Source organism: Arvicola amphibius, chromosome 2 (assembly GCF_903992535.2).
Source record: "Arvicola amphibius chromosome 2, mArvAmp1.2, whole genome shotgun sequence".
NCBI classification, from domain to species: domain Eukaryota; kingdom Metazoa; phylum Chordata; class Mammalia; order Rodentia; family Cricetidae; genus Arvicola; species Arvicola amphibius.
This window is the reverse complement of record NC_052048.2, coordinates 37,186,444-37,208,613: the sequence shown is the minus strand read 5'-3', so window position 1 is coordinate 37,208,613 and position 22,170 is coordinate 37,186,444. Positions and strand designations below refer to the sequence as shown.

Sequence of the window (22,170 nt, the reverse complement as noted above, 5' to 3'; positions counted from 1 at the left end):
AGCTGTGTATTGACCATGTGGCTACCTGGAAGCCAAGCAGAGTAAAAGTTTAAGATTAAAGAAGAGAGAGCTAGAGGGATGTCTCAGTGTTTAAAAGCATACACTGCTCCTTCGGAAGACATGAGTTTGGTTCCCAGCACTCATATCAGACACCTCACAGCTGCTTGTAACTACAACTCCAGGGAATTGGAATCTAACCCCCATGGGCACTGTACTCACAAACACAAATCATATATATATATATATATATATATATATATATATATATATATATACATAATTAAAATTAAAGCATAGTCATCTTTTTAAAATATTAAAGATAAATGTGAAGGACCGGGAGAGGAAAGAGTAGGAACTGGTCTTGGTATATCAAATGAGAAAAGATTATTTTAAAATTTAATTAATTAATTAATTAAATTTCAATTAATCTTAACAAAAAAGATTAAAGTGGAGACTAAGTACCATGGTACATATCTGTACATGTAGATATTCAAAAGCTGAGGCAGGATGATCAATTGAATCTAAGAATCTGGGACCTGTGTAGACACCATAACCACACTCCATCTCAAAACTAAGAAAAAAAATAAGAAAAATGCATGAATAAGACAGAGGAGAAACATGAGCTGAGCTGTGTAGAAGCACCTAAAAGTCTGTCTGGCAGGTATACATTTTAGATGGCAATGTTTGCATTTGTTTCTTGCAGGAGGATAGAGGAGCATTGGTTTGAAGGATGGCTGCGGAATCTACCATTTCAAGTACCAAAGGAGAACAAATGTAGAAATGAAATGAGGCAAATGAGACAGGCAGTCTAGTTTAGTTAGATATTACAATTCTAGAATAATAAAAATGTTTGTGTGTCTGTGTGTGTGTGTGTGTGTGTGTGTGTGTGTGTGTGTGTGTGTGTAGAAGCCAGAGAACAACCTTGCATTACCCTCAGGAATGCTATGCACCTCTTCTGATTCCATCTCTCATTAGCTAGAACTCACTATTAGGGCATATTGGCCTGCCAGAAAGCTCCAGAGATTCTCATGTCTTAGTTTCCCTTATACTAAAAGTACAAATGCCCACTGGATTTTTGCTTGGGCACTGGGATTGGAGTCAGGTCTTCATGCTTACATGTATGTTACAAGTATGAATATGAATTAAGCTATCTTCTTGTCCCAGAATGAGTATTTTAAACAAGTCCAGAAATACTTAAAAACACTGATTTTCCATCTACCCAGAAGCCTGGCCTTAGGCTATTAACATACCTTACCTTCAACTGCTGTAAAGATCTTCTAATTGGTGGTAGTCTGGGTGCTGAGTCAAAGAATCCTAGCTGAGGCACTTCACATAGAGCCTTTGCTGGCAGAGTTTGATAATGTACTAGTATGTGTTTGAAAGAATGGGGGAATTACTCAGTTCCCATGTATTAGATGCCATGGTTCCATAGTCATTAGTGATGGGCTCTCAAAGGCTTGCCTAACTGTTTCCTTAATAAAGTCTCATGTTACTTAGACCATTCAGATAAGGTTGAAGTATCATTGAGACATTTGTTATTCTTAAAGTAGAGCCTCGGCATTTTTTTTTTAATGTGATACACCCTATAAAGTAGAGAGATGTGGAAGAATAAGACCAGGTGTTCATGAAAGAATGTGTTTTAAGACTCCAGTCAAGAACAGAAATGCCACCAACAGCACAGATGGGGGTTTAATGGAAGTTTTCTGCTAATTTAAGTTCCTGCTCACTCACAAATAAAGGCAGTATTCAAAAACACTGAATAAAATGAAATAGCTGATATCTCAACCTCCAAAATGAACTTAAGGGAGGCAGTCACTCTTTGAAACCTTCTATGGCTTCTCCTTGCAGATCCCAGGCCTGTAATTGGATAAACAACAATCTAGTCATGGAGACAATTCTCCATGTGCGCGAATCAGCATTAGGAGGGATTAATCTTCTCTTTTGTGCTGCAAGGTGCACATATAAAATTTCTTTCCACCAGTTTAAACTGATGGGGTCTTTGATGGAAGGCTAGCTTCATGAATAATTCACACTGTGGGTGCTTCCCAGGATTATGAAAATTTCTTATTAAATGAGGCAGTTTCTACCCTGGGTGGTGCTGTATCATGGAGGCAATATTATTTACTAGTTTGATTACCAAAAGGAAAGAAAGCTCTGCAAATAAATAATGAATCATCCAAATATTTATTGGGGAAACATTCCTGACATATTCAACTATTTCACCTAGGGTTGTTCAGCAGAGAGTTCTTTTTTGCATTTTGATTTGGTTATGTGTGGTTTAATCGAGTCTTCAAAATGACAAATACAGAAAGACAAATTCTCTGTGACCTTTGATAATGTGTTGCAAGGTATACAGTGATAGACATTCAGAATTCTCAAACAACTTGCAAAGTCTGTGGACACTGTTCTCAGAATTTCAAATCAGATTCTTTCCAATTAAGGACACCAAATATGTACCTGCAATAAGCACTCCCTATGGTTCTGATGCAGACCAGATGAGAACTAGACATGAAGGAAGATCAGTTTGGTATTAGCTTAGCCAGTGTTCCTGAATAGGAATATCATTGTCTTGAAGACTCTAAGATCAAGACTGTGTTCTGGTTCTTAACAGATACATAGCAAAGACACTACCAATTAACTGTCTTTGAATAGGATGTATCTGGGAGATTGAAATTTATATGCTGACTTTTAAAAAGAATTTTCATATTCAAAATTAGCTTTTTCTATTCTCAGAAAGAAAAAAAAAGTGGGACACCAAAGGAAAAATTCTTCCTTGTGGATGTCAACAGGAATAGCTATAAAAGGGAAGTATAAGAACTTCATTTTTCACTTCAGACATCTCTTCGGATTTAATATCTCAGATTGCTAATGAGAAATGCAAGGGAGCCCCTCTGCTCTATTTGACACCACTAATAGTGTCTATTATAATTAAAACCTTCCTACGTTCCACTTATCTCATATTCTGTGGTCTTTATAGCTTTGTGGCCATTTGTGTGTGGGGGAGTGGATGTGTGGGGGTGTACGTGCTTGTGTGCATTGTTTTCCAGTTGATTGGTACACTGTCCTCTAGCTCAGCAATTAAAGTTTTATGTTTTATTTATATGTATGTGTGTATGGCGCATATATACATAGAAGCCAGAAGAGGGTGTCATCCTTGGAACCGTCATAATGTAGATGCTGGGAACTAAACTTGGATCCTTTACAAGAACAGCAAGTGCCCTTATCACTGAGCTATCTCTCCAGCCTGCTCAGCATTTCAAACAACGTTAGATAAATTGTTACAGACCTCCTAGAACTAAATCCCCCCAGTCTTGCTTTGGCAAGGAACAAAACTCTAAAATCTCCAGCGCATCTGTCAGGTTCACTCATTACATGTAGAATCAACCCACTCCTTTTATGAGAGGCATAGTTTTCCAAGCATCTTTCTGCTTCCATTGTTCTCCTGGGTCTTCATTAATGCTTTCTTTCTTGGCTACTAAAATTTAGACCCTCTTCTATATTCTTTGTTTCTTTTCTGATTAATGGTACGGAAAGGGATATATCTGGCTAGTGTCTCATAGTCATGCTCCCAATTTATATTCCTTTTCAGTTTTTCTTCTCCCTTCACCTCCCTCTCATGGCCTCCCCCTACTTCCTTCCCTTTCTCCCTCTACTCCTTCCATGATATTTTAACTCCCTTTCCAGTAACTTTCAGTCTTTTTCTAATCATTTATTTCCTATTTATCTACTTGTCAATCTACTAAATATTTTAGTATTATGCGTTAGGCTTTTTATTGTTTTGAATGACAGTTTTGAAAGGGAAAACCAAACTGGAAACAGTCCTGCTTTTTCTGAGCTTCAGAAATGAACATCAGTGGAGTGGCCACAAAAAAAAAAACCCAAAAACAAAACATAATTACAGTTTTGGTTAACATTGAGGAAAAAACTCCCAGTGGATTTTGGAATGCTGATCTTTATAGAGAAAGGATGAAGAAAAAGGGTTCAGGGAAAGTTGCTGTCTAGGAAAAGACAAAGAAACCTAATTTTCTAGGGTTGAGGGGATTGAAAGCAACCGATCTAAGCTTTCAATTATGGTTTTATTTACTGATATATCTGTCACCAGTGATCAACTCCTGAGTAGTTTCATTGTGTCAGGCAGTATAGCAAAAAGAGTTGACTCAATGGTAAGCAACACTTCTTTTACTCCATGCTCACTGTGTGACATTCTCTGGCGTGTGCTCTACGGAGAGTTTCCATTGCTCTAGTATGTAGGTACAGCCTGCACAGCCATGCTTGCCTTTCTCTGGTATTCATTTGATAGAGAATTCATATGTAACTCTCTCCAAGAAACACTTTGGCTAATCCAGTATGTCTAATTTGGTGACACAAATACAAATTTTTTTTTCAGTGAAGCAGATCAGTCTACAACATACACTAATTCAACCTGTGCTTTTTGTGTAACCGACGCTATTTCCTTACCTAGGTAACTCTAAGATGAGAACAACAAGGGCGGGAGAGGCTGATTCTTTGCTTCAATTCTCACTCATTTCTAGACACTGACGTTGAAATCATAACTGAATCCCTCTGATTTTAGTTTTTGTCATATCTAAAACTGGAGAGAGGATTAAGCTTCCCAAGTAATCATAATGTTAACTACTACTGTGAACTGTGTCTGGTATGTAGCATGCGTCCAGTGAATAGTGGTTAGAAGTAAGAGGGCTCCTAGTGGCACTCTAGTATCTGTGACTGCTGCTGGAACATTGTATTAGAATTATATAACTTGGTTCACAACAAATCACTTTGAGGCTTTTTAGGTTTTTACAGCCGGGATTCAATTCCACTATGTTTTTCCCCCAATCTCTCCAGGAGCACCAAGTCAAATGTTAGCTAGTTCTTCCCTCATAAGGTAGTACAGACTACTTCAGATCAATGATGAGAAGGCTAGGAACAACATTTTTAGAGTTCATTAGAAGAAGACAACAAAGTAGGTATTATTCTAATCATCCAGATAGGGGAATTGTATCTAGGCATCTTTACTGCAAATTCCTCTAATGTTAAGGCAGTGGCGATATTCATGCTCTTCTTTTCCAGATTCTTAGAGAATTCCCTCCCAAATATATCATTAGCACATTGCAACTTCAGAAGTAGTAAGGCTATGTGAAACCATGCACTTCAATTCTTTAATACTTCAAAGACAATAAAAAGTGAAACCTATCCATCATTGTATATATTGGTCATTCTATAAATACAGTTGTAATTATTGATGTCAGATGCTGATACTGGTCCAGACTCTGAAAAACAAAAAGAATACTCAGAACATGTTGTGGGGAAAACTCTGAGAATGTGCACAATGAAGTAGAAATTCCCAGAGTAGGAACCAAGGGGTTGTGCTTCTGTGAATTCACATCAGGGACCTTGAATGATCCCATAGGTCACTCTGTATTGACCCTCTAGAATTGCTAAGATAACTTGAAGTATATATAGACAAATCGCGGTAATTGAACTTCCCCTAGGAAAGAAGCAAAGACCATAGGCAAAGATTAACTTGGAGGACAATTGTGGACCAGAACCCACAGCAACAAGAGAAATGAAGACCTCGGTATAAAGGATGATCTGTGCTGCCCCACTTTTATTCCCATCACTTCAAATAAGAATGGCCTAATTAAAAATGTGTCTTTCAGTAAAAAATGACAAAGAACCTTCTCCATATTACTGGATGCCACTTAATTCCCTTATTCTAAATATAAAAGACTGCTAGGAGGATCTACATCCCCCTTTAATCCTTCATTCATTGTTAATGTTAGAGTTGAATGTCTTTGAGTTCATCAGAACTAATTATCAAAGGAAGAGAGAAGAAAGACCAACATACTTGGGATGTATGGTGACAGGACTTCATAATAAAAGATCATCTACTTTGGACTTGGGAAGTTACTATTTAGGCATACAATGGATGTACAGGACACTAATATCCACCTATGGAAAATAAAAATAGAGTCATTCTAGTAATGTGCTGATAACTGGACTGAAATTCTTTACAGGTCAGATTCAGACTTCCACACATGCTTATTGAGTCTCTTGTTTACTATCCAGTGATAGTCTTGGTGTAAATGACTTGGCAAGAAATAAAACTACCCTCCCTTTTCAGTCCTTGCCTCTTGTTTTGTTCTTTTCTTCTCCCCTGTATTGTGTGTCTCTAGGGGACAGGATTATGAATCTGTTTCTCTGTATCTGCAGGGCCTCTCTCAATCCCTGCCTCTGAATGTACATGGAATGAAAATAGTAACAGATTGCTACACAAGGAGACAGGTCTTTGTATTTTACTAGCCATACCCAAACGTTTCATCCTTAGCCAGGTTTCATAGATCTCATAAATGCTCCTGAGCTGGATCATAAAGAAAAGCCACCAGGCCTGACTAGTTACTAGAAGAATCAATGCTGGTGTGGGCATAGACAGCCCAATACCCTTACTTTTTTTCTAGGAGTATTGTAGAGCTCAGAACTATGGTTTCTTTATTCACTCTAGGATCATGATGGGATTGAGCCTCAGAAAGACTTAAGGGCTTACTTTACAAATGATCAAACCCAGTTAAACCTCTTTTAAGGTGACAGCACTAAATTAGCAAAGTATTATGAAATAAGGTATTTATTTGGCAACTTTAAAAATTACCTCCAAAACTATGTAAAAGGCTTAAAAAGGAATGACAGACTTGGCTACATATGAGTATCACATTGCTAAAAATCAACTATGTGTGTGTGTGTGTGTGTGTGTATGTGTGTGTGTGTGTGTGTGTGTTTAAATTTTCTCCTAAAAATTGACTCTTAAAAACCTGATTTAGAAAATTTAGGGCAAGTTGCAGTAATACAGCATAATTGATGTCGCAATGTTTCTAAATACCATGTGAAGAGTGGCTGTCTCCATATTCTAATTTAAGTTTTTGTCTTGATTCTGACATTTACTTCATGATATGGTAAAAATACTATAGCTTACCTGTGGCTGTGTTTGTTAATATGTCAGAACTGATATTGAAAAGTCTTTGTGTCTCAAATGAATCACTCATGTGTATACAAAGTAACTATGCACCAAATGACTTTTGAGGTCTCATGACAAGACAGTTTTCTAGTGAGTAATAACTTTAAAAAAATCAGACATTCTAGCTTCCTGTTAAGTTAACAGTGTCTCACTTTTGGAAAATTGGACAAAACTCAAGTTTCTCATCAAGGGAATGCTTGATATCTTTTGGGGATTCCCCATCCAGCTGTCTATCTTTGGAAACATCTTGCTGGCAAGGATAGCTCATGCCAGAACACGGAGTAGGAATTGTCAAATATTCATCATTTAAGTAAGGAGATGTTATTCGCTTGGTCTCTATGGGAAGGCTTTGACATTTTTAGATTCTTTTTAACATAATGAGGCTAATTTATTTCACAACCCTGGTCCTATTTTTACTTTTGAAAATGCCTTTGGAACTCATCTCCTTCTGCCGTGCCTGTCTTTTCACTAAGAATGTGAGGGACTGAACAGGTGGTTTCATGACTGCAGTTTCTGGTTTTAGTGGTAGATAGGAAAACTTAAAAATATGAATATTCCATGGAAAAGACATCTTTATATGATTACCATATGTGGGCATAGACACAGATCCAAAACCAATAACCACCTTATGCTAATAATTGATAGAAAGCGTATATATGGACATGTTTGTGTGTATACACCATGGAGTACAGCTACTTTATTGTATTTTATAATTTAAATATCCTTAAATAAACTAGATCCTTATTCAAGTCCTAAGAGGTAGCCAGATTGTTAAGATTTTATGGGTGTGTCATCCCTGCCATGTCTGAAAGACACTACCTTAGCCAGGCAGTGATGGCACACACCTTTAATCCCAGCACTTGGAAGGCAGAAGCAGGAGGATCTCTCTGAGTTCGAGGCTGGCCTGGTCAAAAACCCTGTCTAGAAAAACCAGAGAGAGAGAGAGAGAGAGAGAGAGAGAGAGAGACTACCTGGCAAGAGGTGTCTTGGTTTATGGTTGATTTAATCTTTTTGTCCCTTTTATTGCAGTGTTCCCTGAACCATAAATGTAAGGGTTGTGCTGTAAATAAACCAGTTGTGCATCCCGCATTCACTTCTCTATATTTTGACCTGTTGTACACCTCTGTAATAGAATAGGGAAAATTTCCATAAATCATATAGAAAAGATCTCTACTGATACTATCTGAGCAGACTCAGGTTATAAAGACTCCTCTATGTCACTTACCCAATAAGTTTATAACTGTGGTTACACCAGTTGCCATTCTGATGCTCATGGGAGAAGTCTCAAAAGGCTTCATCACTAAATGAAGACCTACAAACCACCAATGGCTGAGAAACTGAGAATTCTTTCCAAGTTTGGTCTTCCTGATAGACTTATAAGCACGTGTTCATAGAAACAGTTCTAAATGATCTCAGAAGACTATGTGCATATATGTGTGCCTACGTGTGTGCATGTGTGTGTGTCTGTGTGTGTCAGAAAGAGAGAGAGAAAGAGAGAGAGAGAGAGAGAGAGAGAGAGAGAGAGAGAGAGAGAGAGAGAAATAACAGAAGTCATGAATTTGAGAGGGAATGGAGGAACATAGGAAGAGTTGAAGAAAGCAAAGAACACAGTGGAAATGTTGTGGATACAGTATCTGTGTTGTGAATACAGTATTTGTGTAAAAAAAATTCTCAAAATATCTGAATAAAATAAGCCAAGTACTACATGTGAAAACTGGATATTGGATATGTAATATTCTTTTGTCATAAAGTGAAGGATTCACAAAGGACTTGAGTTGCCGCACACATTTTTCTGATTGCATTCTTTAACATGGAAGACACTGTTCCTAATACTTCCTTTTTTGCAAATATCCCAAATAAGTTGCTGTCTATTATTCCTTGTCTATTATTTTTTTAATATTTTAAAAATTTCCATCTCCTCCCCTCTTCTTCCCTCTTCCTTCCCCTCCCTTCCACCCATACCCCCACTCCCTCCCTCTCCAGGCCAAAGAGCCATCAGGGTTCCTTACACTATGTTAAGTCCAAGGCCCTCCCAACTTCCCCCAGGTCCAGGAAGGTGACCAACCAAACTGACAAGGCTTACACAGAGCCCGTCCATGCCGAGCTGTAGAGTCCAAGCCCATCGCCATTGTCCTTGGTTTTTCAGTCAGCATCCACCGTCAGCCACATTCAGAGAGTCCGGTTTGGTTGCATGTTCCATCAGTCCCATTCCAACTGGTCTTGGTGATCTCCCGTTAATTCTGTTCCACCTTCTCACTGGGTGAACGCACCCCTCACGGTACTGACTTTCTTTCTCATGTTCTCCCTCTTTCTGCTCCTCATCAGGACCTTGGGAGCTCAGTCCAGTGCTCCAATGTGGGGCTCTGTCTCTATCTCGATCCATCGCCAGGTGAAGGTTCTATGGTGATATGCAAGATATTCATGAGTATGGATATAGGATCTGGCCTTTTCCGGGTCCCTCTCCTCAGCTGCCCAAGGAACTAGCTGGGGGCATCTCCCTGGATACCTGGGAACCCCTCTAGAGTCAAGTCTCTTGACAACCCTAATATGACTCCCTTAATTAAGATATATGCTTCCCTGCTCCCATATCCACCCTTCCTATATCCCAAGCATCCCATTCCCCCAGGCTCTCCCCATCCTCCCCTTCACGCTTTTCTCTCCCCATTCCTTTTCTATTATTGCAAGCATTTCTAGTGCTCAGTTTTCTAGGATTTCCTATGCATATAAGGCCATTTTAGAGTTTGAGATTTTCTGTGTGAATTATTTTCTTTTTTGTTGATATTGCTGTCATTAGAAACCCAAGTGACTAGAAGCTTTATTTCTTGAGAGTACTGAATGAGTCTGTGTGAAATCTAGCTGTACTGGAACATAATAGAATATTTGTATAACTGCAGCCATCTATTATTGGTGTGAGGTGATCAGGATTTCCAGTGAATGACCTGTACTCTGGTAATTTGTTTAATCACATCAATTAGTTTTTGTATCCTAAAAAAAAAAAAAAAAATAGTTCCCTTTCCTGAGGTATATGAGCCTACCAATGAGAGTAATTCCTCAGATTAACTGTTGGAGAGACTGAGGAGGGAGAAAACAAAAAGACAAAATTGCTCTTCCTAAGGAAAGGGAACAGTGAGCTTGGCAAATCTCAAGTTGGAACGTGAGATTGCGATATCTGTGCTGAGAGAAAAGAGATGCGACAACGCAGAATTCGCAATGGCTTCTGGAGAATCTCTCGATACTAGTCAGACAAATGATAATTTCATGGGCAGAGATGGGCTTCCTGGAGTGCATTCAGTCTGACCGAATTCCCAGTCAAAAGCAGGACACAACGTTATTTGTCTCTCCAAGTGACTTCCTGCCTATTTTCTCCAACTGTGTCAACTGGAATCTGTTTTCCACTCTGGTTCAGGTTCTAACTCCCTGACTTTCAAAAAATTAATTATTTTCCAAATCTAAGTCTACAGAAAATAAATCATTAAGGCTGCTGTGATTTAGATTTTGCTAAATTTTTTTTTATAAAATGAACTTATCAAAGAAGGGAATTTCCCACAGTCCTGAGTCTCCATTTTACTGCTTTTTATGCATACATGTGCTCATTACAAAGGAACACATGAGCAGCATGGAATCTTTCAAATTTCATGAGAAAGATTCATATAAGTTAAAATATTTTATAATGAAATATGATTTTATGATTATTATTAATAATTGTACCTTAGATGTGCTAAAATGCCAATCTCATAGATATAAAAAGATAACAGGCTGAGTGTTAGTGACACACACATTTAATCCCGCACTCTGGAGGCAGAGGCAGGAGAATCTTTGAGTTCAAGAGTAGCCTTGCCGGGCGGTGGTGGCGCACGCCTTTAATCCCAGCACTCGGGAGGCAGAGGCAGGCGGATCTCTGTGAGTTCGAGGCCAGCCTGGTCTACAAGAGCTAGGTCCAGGACAGGCTCTAAAAAAAGCTGCAGAGAAACCCTGTCTTGAAAAACCAAAAAAAAAAAAAAAAAAAAAAAAAAAAAAAGAGTAGCCTGGTCTACAGAGTGAGTTCCAGCACAGTCAATGCTACCACATAGAAACACTGTCTCAAACAAACAAACAAGCAAACAAAAAAGATAACAGACTGTGAAATAAGACACAGAGATATGTGTGCACACACATACACACACATACACATACATACATACACATGCACACACACACATACACACACACATATATATACATATATATAAGCAATCTGTATTTTATAACTCTGTTACTATCCTTATGACTTGCTATAACACACATATCTTCCATACCCGTATTATTCAATAATTTTTGTTTCTTTTGATGAATTTACATGACTATGCTTAGCACAGATTTGGTAAATAACAAGATTTCACTTTGTTATGTATTTGCAATAATTGGAATATAACTAATACTAACTGACAGTTCTAAAGCTAAATCTCTAGACTCCCAGATGAATTCCTTAGTTTTATTTTCTAAAAGCTCTATTGTTGCAGGGGGGCACTTGTTTGTCCTGACTGCTCAGAACTGAAATAACCATATAGAAATTATATTCATTAAATCACTTCTTGACCTATTAGCACTAACTTCTATTGGCTAACTCTTACATCTTAATTTAATCAATTTCCATTCATCTGTATATCACCATGAGGTCGTGACCTTCCAGCAAAGTTTTGGTGGCAGATCCATAGCATTTCTCTGAAGCTGCCCTTCTTTCTTCCAGCATTCAGTTCCATCCCTTTGCCTACCTAAGTTCTGCTCTATCAACATGCCAAGCAGTTTCTTTATTTATTAACCAAGAAAAGCAACATACAAACAGAAAGACCTCCCACACCATTCTATTGAAATTAAAATATGTGCATGTTTAAAGATATATATAACATAGTTTTAATTTTCCATGATCAAATTCACTAGCTTGATGCTAAATAACGCAAGCTATATAAACTATCTTTGTAGTATTATATAATTACGTGTTTACATATAACTTTGAGAATTTATTTTAATTTACATTTTCTGAATATTTGTGCCCATTTTTTATTAAATTCTGTTTTAAAACACAATGTTCCTTATCTCACTTCACACAAACTCGCACAAACATAAACACAAAAACTGTGAAGTAGGATTAGACAATAGATAAAATTTTAGGGAAAAAGTAGATTCTCCAGTAAATATATATTCTTTCGGTCTACTTTGATGTAGTGATATATCAATTTTATTAGTGTTCCCGGAACATTGTAAAATCTGAGCATACATTTAGATATTTACTGAGCATCTGAAATTGTTTCTTTCCTAAATGATCCTCATACACTCTGCTTTTTTAAAGTTAATTTTAATATGTGTTCATAATTTTATAATAACTTTATATGAGGAAGTTGCATGGAAAACCTTGTTTCTATAACTACCTCTGGTCTATGGATATTACATTTGTTACTTTGATCACTAAAAAATTAATGCCATTGATTAAGTTGTATTTGATCATTAGTGGAATGAGTTATGTCTTGTTTTAATCATTAGGCATCTGTACAAGTTCACATTTGTTTTTCTTCTTCCTTTTAAAGTCTTTAATCTTCCTGAGGTTAATTATGCCATACAGTTTGAAGAGAACTATTTTTCTTCCCACTAGCTACTGAATGACCTACATTAGTTATATCTTTCTATATCTAGATTTCCTATAGTATTCTGCATTTTCATTTTCATTTCTGTTGTAATCATTTATCCATACACCTACCTATTCATTTATTTATCAAACAGTTTAACTTGGAATATATAGAACTAATAAGATGGCAATTTCAAATAAATATACTTTCATTTCATGTATGTAGGGTTGCTAAGGTCTTTAAGTGTCAAGCTTATAAGTATTTATTCAGTTAAATAGAAAAGTCATTGTCTTCAAATATGAACTGATGTGCACATAGATATGAGGAAATTATTATGACTAGGTATTTTTCCTAAGTCTCCACAACTTTATATGTTGGTGAATCCTTTTGATAACATCAATCAGGGTGCTGAGATAGAAGGATTATTAGATTGAGGCTACCCTGTGATACACAGGGACACTTTGACACAAAAACATTTCCCTTCCTGTTAGATCTCTTGAAATAATAGACTACAGAAAAGCTGTGGAAAGGCACTATTGGATCTCCATTGTAATGAGTGAAGAACATATTAGTATGCTTATACTTGATTTAATATAGCTACAGATGATTACACTTAGGAATACTTACAGATGCTGTATGTGCACTTCTCATATAATTTTTTTGTGTGTTCTGATAGTGTCATCTAAGATATTCGAGATGCACTTATACCTTGTTAACTACAAGTACACATAACATAGGCCTGTTTTCTGATCCCATTATCTATCTAAGGGAATTACTGCTCCAAAGAGAAATGGCACATGCCATGATTTGAACAGGACCTAGTGAAAATAAGCTTGGAACAATGTGCAAGGCTTAAAGAGAAGAAGTTCTGAAGATAAATACAAATAAAACAAAACAAAACCTTTCACAATAGCAGGAATAGTTTTAAAAAACACAGCAATCAACTTGAAGAGGGATGGGTGTCCAAAGCTCGAATAATTAGAACAAGGAAGGAAGTGAAGTTGTATTAGAGTGTAACCTGAGACAGATAAGAATCTATAATAATGTAAATACACAACTAGAAAGAAAGAAAGGAATGAAGGAAGGAAGGAAGGAAGAAAGGAAGGAAGGAAGGAAGGAAGGAAGGAAGGAAGGAATAAGAAAAAATGGATGAATTTTCCATGAATAAAAGTTCTAAAAATATTTATATAAATATTCTGGCATCCAAATGTTATACTTGTATATACAAATACATATATAAATGCTATAGCAATTGATGAGAAAAGAGACCATAAAATTGAAGGAAAGCAGGGAGAAATATATAAAATCGTCTTCAGGTATGAATAGGAATGGAGAAATATTATAATCTCAAAAATAAACAAAAGAAGATAAAAAGGTACCATACCATACATATTTTTCCTTAAAAGATAATATTTTATTTACTCTTTGAAAATTTCATATACTTATGCAACATATTTGGCTTATCTATCATATCTCTCCACAGCTCCCTCCCTCCAACTCCGAGAGTGGCACACACACTTTGTCTTGGTCTCAATTTCACATCCATATTTTTGTTTTGTTTTGAACAGCCCCTGACTCTAGTTACAGCTGCCATATGAACGTGGGTATAGAGCTATCCACTGGGGTATTGGCAAACTACCAGAGGCCTTATTGCCAATGAGAGTGATTATCCTTCAGAAGCCACTGTCTGTCAATCTCTTCCAATAATGATTGAGTTTGGGAATCCCTCTCTAATCAATGGTGCAACTTTCTCTGGCTTACTTTTGAGCAGTTAAATACAGCAACTGAGTTGATCTATCCAACAATCAGGCTATGTCCCCAAATCATCATATTACTACATTCCTACCCATTCACCAACTTTAACATCTAATTTCCCCTTCTGTAGCAATGCTAGCTGAATCTTGGCTGTATAAAGTTGATATGCCTGATTCATTCACAGTTGAGCACAAACAGTTACTTATAACCAGTAATCATTCTCTGCATTAACCAATACCAAGTACAAAAAGATACCCAGCCTTTTATGTGTGCTCTACACATGGTGTCTTTCCATCAGAAAATGCAGCATAGATTAAGATGACAACTAAAATGAAGCAGTAAGGTAACTGAACTCAACTCAGCAGTAACAAATGGCACAGTTCAAACTCTTGATTTTTTTTCTAAAGAGAATGGCATTTACTCCAGGACTTGGGTTGTTTTTCTAAAAACACACAACTATGCTAATCATCATATAACCATGAGACATACACTAATGCATGGTTGTCTTTGTTTGAACTCTTGTTGCTGTGAAGAGACACCACGACCACATTAACTCTTCTGAAGAAACTGTTTAATTGCGGTATTGCGGGATATTTGTACACTGTGTGAAGGTGTACCGCTATGATTTGTGTAATAAAAAGCTGAACAGCCAGTAGTTAGGCAGATGATATAGGCAGGATTGCCCAGGAGAGAAAGGAAGAAAAGGGTAAATGCAAGTGCAGGGGAAACACAAGGAGACACAGAAGAAGCAGCATGTGCAGGAGAGGTAACAGTCATGAGCTACATGGAAGAACATAGATTAATAAAAATATGGGTTAGCTTAAGTTATAGAAGTTATAAGAGTGGGACAAGCCTAAACTAAGGCCGACCTTTCATAATTAACAGTGTGTCTCCATGTCATTATTTTGAAATTGGCAGGACAAAGAAAGATGCATCATATATGGTGCTCAATGTGAGTCCACACATACCCATGTAAAGCCTGAGGAAGGTAAAAATAAAAGTTAAAAACAGGGACTCATAGGCAGGTTCCTGGCATGGCTTCCTAGTGACCACTGTCTCTTGGTTCTCTTGGGTCTTGCAGACTTTTGGTAAGGCTTGGCATACAGGGATATGGGTCTTTAAGAGGCCCTGATATGCAGCAGAAGTCTTGAGCAGCAAGCATGCTAGGTAAAAATGCTTGCCACATCTCAGACTCAGCAGTTTCCCAGAACTAGAACACGTAGGCCTGGCTGGGATGGTTAGACTTAGGTGCAGCTCCTGTGGCTGTTGACCCTAGAGGGTTGGAGCCAGCTGCCAGCATGTTATGTGCTAATGCACTAAGCAGAGCTGCAAAACAATAAGCAGCCTAACAGTTTAATATTTGGCTCATGCCATCAGAGGAGGCTGTAGCCATGCAAAGAATAAAGTCCAGACCAAAAATAAAAATAAACAGATAGAATATGTTTAAATAGACTTAGATGTTGAAAAAAATGAAAAGAAAGAGAGAAAGGTATAGTCAGAGTCAGTCATATAAAAATAGTTTAAAATAATAAAGTGAAATCTTTAAAAAGAGAGTAATATAAAAGGAAGAAGCCACATAAAGATGGGAATTATACAGTGTCTGATTCCTGTATAGTGCTTTGTTGACTTTCAATCTTTTAAATGCTAATATACAAGAACAAAGACTGTGTGAAAATATTCTTGCTGTTATTGGTGTAATAAAATGCAGACTGGTCAATAGATAGAAAGAAAGAGGTTAGACAGGACTTCTCGGGACAGAGAGGAGTCTGAGAACAAGAGAGGTAGAGCCATCCACCAGAAATGGAGGAAACAAGATGGGCAGTATAGAGATGAGGTAATGCCATGTGGCAGAACATAGATTAATATAAATTTAAGTTATAAATAGGTAATAGCCAAGATTTCATAATTAAGTAGTCTCCATGTCATTATTTGTGACATTGGAGTGGCTCCCTTACAATTTTAGAGGTTCAGTCCATTATCATCGTGACAAGGAGCATGGTGTGCAGGAAGATGTGGTACTGGAGAAATAGCTGAGTTCTACATCTTGCAGGTAACAGAAAGTATACTGATAGTCACACTGAGGGAACCTTGAACAAAATGGACCATAAAGCCCACCCAAACAGTAACACACTTCATGTAACTCTGAATAGTGCCAATCCCTTTTGGGGTTATTTTCTTACAAAATACCACAATCCACTCCCAGGCCCCTAAAGATGTATAGCCATATCATAAAGCAAAATATGTATTAAGTTCAACTTCAAAAGTTTCCATAGTATATCACAGTCTCAAAACTCAGTCTCAACGTTTTAAAATATTTTATATTTTAAGCAAATTTATCATCAGTGTCTATCTCTGAGTGACCAAAGTGATTGCTTTTACAAGGTGTTACATATTTTCTAATACATTGAGCAGATATAAGATTATTTTCAAGAAGTTATATATTTCCTGTTTTTAATAATTACAACTTGCTGATGTTCCATCAAATGATTCCAGGAGCAATTCGGGAATCTTTCAAACTCAAACCCTGGTCTGCAAATTGGGTTCAAGCTCATGTACTGATCCACTCCTAGTCACTGATTCTTTGACTTACTGTGATATTAATCAGATCTGCTGGGTACAACTTAGAAATTTTATATCAATCCTTTTGAGACATTCTTTCCAAATTCTGTTTTAAAAGAACATTCTCTGATTGAGTAGACCTTTCCTATATGTTTACACTATATTGGGTCCTGAGACACAGAAGAACACAAATCTTAGAGCAAAACATGTTCTCTTTTTAGTTAATAATTGATTAACTATTTTGCATTTTTCCTTTTTACTGGAAAGGAATATTTTAATTTATTAAACTTTGATTACAGTATCTCCTCCCTCTACTTCTCCCTCTTTCTTCCCACTTCTCTTCCCTTCTGAATCACCTCCCTTTCCATCTCTCATTAGAAAACAAATGGCTTCAAAGGAATAACAATAAAATAGAGTATAATATGATAAAACAAGAACTAACACTTTGGAATCAGACAAAACAAACAAGAGCCCAAGGAATGGCAAAAGAAACAGATATAGATTCAGAGATCCACTTATTTGTGTACATAGAAACCACAAAGTATTTCTTTTTTAAAAATTTGTCTTTTAATTTAAAGTTTTAAGTTATCAGAAAATGTGTGTGTGTAGTGTATGCAAATGTTTGTGCAGGCACACACACCTGTTTTATCAATGTGCAGTCGGAGGCCAATATCCAATGTCTTTATTGCTCTCCACTTATCTTTTGAGGCAGGGTCTCTCACCAAGCCTGGAGCTCACCCTGTCAACCAGACTAGCTGGCCCATAATCATCTGGGATTCGTATTTCTTTTTCCTCTTTCCCCTGAACTAGTATGTATGCTATTATATCTAATTTTTACAGGGGATCTGGAGAATTAAATCATATCAAACACTTTACTGACTGAACTATTCCGTAAGCAAGCACCCTAAATTTTATTCCTACATAATAAGTCTCTACTCATGCCGCAACCGCAAAATACAGGTATTTATCATATCTTAATATAATAGCTTAGAATTTTATACCAAGATACACATTCACGCCTCTTACAATAAGAAATCTCTTGTGTTTCTATATTATGAAATACCTTAAGGAGTATAGGTATTAGGTCTTCTTGGAAGTTCTGGTAGAATTCCGCATTGAAACCATCTGGTCCTGGGCTCTTTTTGGTAGGGAGGTTTCTGATAACAGTTTCTAATTCTTCGCGACTAACAGGACGATTTAGAGCATTTACCTGGTCCTGGTTTAACTTTGGTATATGGTATTTATCTAAAAAACTGTCCATTTCTTTTACATTTTCCAATTTTGTGGCATACAGGCTTTTGTAGTAAGATCTAATGATTTTCTGAATTTCCTCTGTGTCTGTGGTTATGTCCCCCTTTTCATTTCTGATCTTGTTAATTTGCGTGTTCTCCCTCTGCCGTTTGATTAGTTTGGCTAAGGGTTTGTCAATCTTGTTGATTTTCTCCAAGAACCAGCTTCTTGTTTCATTGATTCTTTGGATTGTTTTTCTGTGTTTCTATTTTGTTGATTTCTGCCCTCAGTTTGATTATTTCCAGTCTTCTACTTCTCCTAGGTGAGTCTGCTTCTTTTTTTTCCAGAGCTTTCAGGTGTGCTGTTAAGTCACCAATGAGTGCTTTCTCCGTTTTCTTTAAGTGGGCACTTAGTGCTATGAACTTTCCTCTTAGCACTGCTTTCATTGTGTCCCATAGGTTTGAGTATGTTGTGTCTTTGTTTTCATTAAATTCAAGAAAGACTTTAATTTCTTTCTTTATTTCTTCCTTGACCCAGGTGTGGGTCAGTAGTTGACTGTTCAGTTTCCATGAGTTTGTGGGCCTTCTGGGGGTAGCATTGTTGTTGAATTCTAATTTTAATCCATGGTGATCCGATAAGACACAGGTGGTTACTAATATTTTTTTGTAACTGTGGAAGTTTGCTTTGTTACCAAGAGTCACTGCCAAATTCCTTCTATGAAGCTACAGTTACCCTGATACCTAAACCACACAAAGACTCAACCAAGAAAGAGAATTACAGGCCAATCTCACTCATGAACATGGACGCAAAAATTCTCAATAAAATACTGGCAAACCGAATCCAAGAACACATTAGAAAAATTATCCATTACGATCAAGTAGGCTTCATCCCAGAGATGCAGGGCTGGTTCAACATACGAAAATCTATTAATGTAATCCATCATATAAACAAACTGAAGGAAAAAAACCATATGGTCATCTCATTAGATGCTGAAAAAGCATTTGACAAAATTCAGCACCCTTTTATGATAAAGGTCTTGGAGAGATTAGGGATACAAGGGTCATTCCTAAATATAATAAAAGCTATTTACAGCAAGCCGACAGCTAACATCAAATTAAACGGAGAGAAACTCAAGGCTATCCCACTAAATTCAGGAACACGACAAGGCTGTCCACTCTCTCCTTATCTCTTCAATATAGTGCTTGAAGTTCTAGCAATAGCAATAAGACAACATAAGGGAATCAAGGGGATTCAATTTGGAAAGGAAGAAGTTAAACTTTCATTATTTGCAGATGATATGATAGTATACATAAGCGACCCCAAAAACTCCACCAAAGAACTCCTACAGCTGATAAACTCCTTCAGTAACGTGGCAGGATACAAGATCAACTCCAAAAAATCAGTCGCCCTCCTATACACAAAGGATAAGGAAGCAGAGAGGGAAATCAGAGAAGTATCACCTTTCACAATAGCCACAAATAGCATAAGATATCTGGGAGTATCGCTAACCAAGGAAGTGAAGGATTTATTTGACAAGAACTTTAAGTCTTTGAAGAAAGAAATTGAAGAGGATACCAGAAAATGGAAGGATCTCCCCTGCTCGTGGATTGGGAGGATCAACATAGTAAAAATGGCAATTCTACCAAAAGCAATCTATAGATTCAATGCAATCCCAATCAAGGTCCCATTAAAATTCTTCACAGAGATTGAGAGGACAATAATCAACTTTATATGGAAAAACAAGAAACCCAGGATAGCCAAAAAAATCTTATACAATAAAGGTACTTCTGGAGGCATTACCATCCCTGACTTCAAACTCTATTACAGAGCTACAGTATTGAAAACGGCTTGGTATTGGCATAAGAACAGAGAAGTTGACCAATGGAATCGTATAGAAGACCCGGATCTTAAACCACAAACCTATGAACACCTGATTTTTGATAAAGGAGCCAAAAGTACACAATGGAAAAAAGAGGGCATCTTCAACAAATGGTGCTGGCATAACTGGATGTCAACCTGTAGAAGAATGAAAGTAGATCCATATCTATCACCATGCACAAAACTCAAGTCCAAATGGATTAAAGACCTCAATATTAATTTGAACACATTGAGATTGATAGAGGAGAAAGTGGGAAGTACTCTACAACAAATGGGCACAGGGAACCGTTTCCTATGCATAACCCCAGCTGCACAGACTTTAAGGGCAACATTGAATAAATGGGACCTCCTGAAGTTGAGCAGCTTCTGTAAAGCAAAGGACATTGTCACTAAGACACAAAGGCAGCCTACTGACTGGGAAAAGATCTTCACCAACCCTGCAACTGACAAAGGTCTGATCTCTAAAATATATAAGGAACTCAAGAGACTAGACGGTAAAATGCCAATTAACCCAATTAAAAAATGGGGCGATGAACTGAACAGAGAATTCTCAACAGAAGAAGTTAGAATGGCCAAAAGACACTTAAGGTCATGCTCAACCTCCCTAGCTATCAGGGAAATGCAAATCAAAACAACTTTGAGATATCATCTTACACCTGTCAGATTGGCTAAAATCCAAAACACCAATAATAACCTTTGCTGGAGAGGTTGTGGGGTAAGGGGCACACTCATCCATTGCTGGTGGGAATGCAAACTTGTGCAACCACTTTGGAAAGCAGTGTGGCGGTTTCTCAGGAAATTCGGGATCAACCTACCCCAGGACCCAGCAATTCCACTATTGGGAATCTACCCAAGAGATGCCCAATCATACAACAAAAGCATATGCTCATCTATGTTCATAGCAGCATTATTTGTAATAGCCAGATCCTGGAGACAGCCTAGATGCCCTTCAGTGGAAGAATGGATGAAGAAACTGTGGAATATATACATGCTAGAATACTACTCAGCGGTAAAAAACAATGACATCTTGAATTTTGCAGGCAAATGGATGGAAATAGAAAACACTATTCTGAGTGAGGTAACCCAGACCCATAAAGATGAACATGGGATGTACTCACTCATATTCGGTTTCTAGCCATGATTAAAGGACATCGAGCCTATAAGTTTGGGATCCTTGAGAAGATAATAAGAAGGTGAACTCCCAAAAAAGATATAGTAATCCTCCTGGATATTGGAAGTAGACACGATCGCCAGGCAAAATTGGGAACTTGAGGGTTGGGCAAGACTGGGCCAAGGGATGATGGGGAGAGAAAAGTGTGAAGGGGAGAGCGGGGGGAGCTCGGAGGAATGGGGTGCTTGGGATATAGGAAGGGTGGATATGAGAGCAGGGAAGCATATATCTGAATTTAAGGAGCTACCTGAGGGTTGTCAAGAGACTTGACCCTAGAGGGGTTCCCAGGTTTCCAGGGAGACGCCCCCAGTTAGTTCCTTGGGCAGCTGAGGAGAGGGAGCCTGAAAAGGCCAGTTCCTATAGCCATACTGATGAATTTCTTGCATATCACCATAGAACCTCCACCTGACGATAGATGAAGAAAATGACAGAGCCCCACCTTGGAGCACCGGACTGAGCTCCCAAGGTCCTGATGAGGAGCAGAAGGAGAGAGAACATGAGAAAGAAAGTCAGGACCGTGAGAGAACCTCCATCAGGCGACAGATGGGGAAGGTGACTGAGCCCCACATTGGAGCACTGGACTGAGCTCCCAAGGTCCCGATGAGGAGCAGAAGGAGCGAGAACATGAGGGAGAAAGTCAGGAACGAGAGGGGTGCGTTCACTCATGGAGACGGTGGGACAGAACTAATGGGAGATCACCAACTCCAGTTGGAATGGGACTGATGGATCATGCGACCAAACCCGTCTCTCTGAGTGTGGCCAACAGCGGGGGCTGACTGAGAAGCAAAGGACAATGGCTCTGGGCTCTGATTGTTATTCATGGACGGGCTCTGTGGGAGCCTTCTCAGCTTGGTCGATCACCTTCCTGGACCTGGGGGGAGTTGGGAGGACCTTGGTCTTAGCATAGAGTGGGGAACCCTGATGGCTCCTTGGCCTTGAGAGGGAGGGAGGGGAGGTATGGGTGGAGG

General features: G+C 38.0%; 1 protein-coding gene across 1 annotated transcript in view; it reads left to right on the top strand.

Moving 5' to 3' along the window:
- Positions 1 to 22,170, top strand: part of Grm7 (glutamate metabotropic receptor 7) — an 846,624-nt gene that overhangs the window by 367,488 nt on the left and 456,966 nt on the right. The window lies entirely within an intron of this gene.